Here is a 1,486-nt window from a genome sequence, read left to right as displayed (position 1 = left end):
CGAGCCCCGGCGGCAGCGGGATGGAGCGAGGCGGGGACTCAGGGCGGCGGAACCGGCACCATGAGGCGGGCGGGGGAAGGGGCGGCGCCCTGAGCTCACATCCTGCCCCGCCAGCCCGCCCCGGGGCCGCGGGCCGGGAGGCCGAGGGGCTGCCCCGATGTCCCCTCGGCTTGTGAAGGAAAGAGCTTTGGGTTAATGTCACCTGCCTCGGCGATAGAATTTCGGCTTTTAGTGCCATCCGGACTTTTTTGTGGCTGGTTGTATTTCCTGGAAGGGTTTCTTACCACAGAATCGTGGAATGGTTTGGGTTGGAAGGGGCCTTAAAGACTGAAAGATCATCCAGTTCCAACCCCCCTGCCCTGGGCAGGGACACCTCCCACCAGACCAGGTTGCTCAAAGCCCCATCCAACCTGGCCTTGAACCCCTCCAGGGATGGGGCATCCACAGCTTCTCTGGGCAGCCTGTTCCAGTGTCTCACCACCCTCACAGTAAAGAACTTCTTCCTAATATCTAACCTAAATCTTCCCTCTTTCAGTTTAAAACCATTACCCCTCATTGCTACGCTGATGGGGGTACGGCGTATCTACTTCTGTGTGCTTGGTACTGACACAGCACAAGCTGTGTGGGTCAGATGGTGTGGGGAGGAGATGGGGTGTGTTGGTGGAAGAGGCCTTGAATCCATCAGTCAGGACCTTCTCTCAGCCGAGCAAACGGGAATAGCAGCTACAGTTCCTTCTCCTGATGCCTAGCATTAGACACCTGTGAGGAGAAGGGGTTTTTTTAGATGACTTCACAACTAGGTTTGTCCTGACAGGGTTTCATGTATTTGAAATATGATAAAAAGGCCTTTTATAGCAAACTTAGAGTGAAACAAAAAGGGGTTTTGTTTGATTTTGAAAGTACTTGAGAACAAGGAGAAGCCCAGGGCAGAGTTTGCTTCATCCTTCCCTTCGCTTGTTGCCTTTGCCGTGTTGTTTCTTTGCTACCTGTAACACATTACTAAAGAAGTTATGTTTGGGTCCCCTACATCAGCCTGCACAATTGAAACTTACCCAAATCCATGATTTCGACCAGCTATGCATAAGGTCACTTAATCACATTGTCTCCAAAGTGGTTTGGTTGTGTTAGTAGAGAGCTTGTTTCCAGCAGGACTCTCCCACCAGCAGTTGACACCAGAGCAGAAATTTTAGGCCAGCCTAGGGTTATGGTTCAGTTGAGGACTAGGGTGAGGAGAATGCGAAGTAGGAAACTGATAGGCATTGGATTGGTGCCTTGGCACAGTTCCTTCTAGAATTGTAGCTCAGTGTTGGGCACTTATTTTCCCTCTTGGGATGCCGTGATCTGGACATAGCTGTTCCACGCACAAGACCTTTACCTGGATGGCAGGGAGGTTATGCATCGAGTGCTGCCAAAGGGCATCTGGAAGAAAAGGAAAACGGAGTTAATTTTCTGCTCTGCTTGTGGCTTGGCAGGTTGGCTTCATCCT

This window comes from Calidris pugnax, unplaced genomic scaffold (genome assembly GCF_001431845.1).
Source record: "Calidris pugnax isolate Ruff unplaced genomic scaffold, ASM143184v1 scaffold11, whole genome shotgun sequence".
Classification (NCBI taxonomy): Eukaryota; Metazoa; Chordata; class Aves; order Charadriiformes; family Scolopacidae; genus Calidris; species Calidris pugnax.
Note: the sequence above shows the minus strand (reverse complement) of the source record.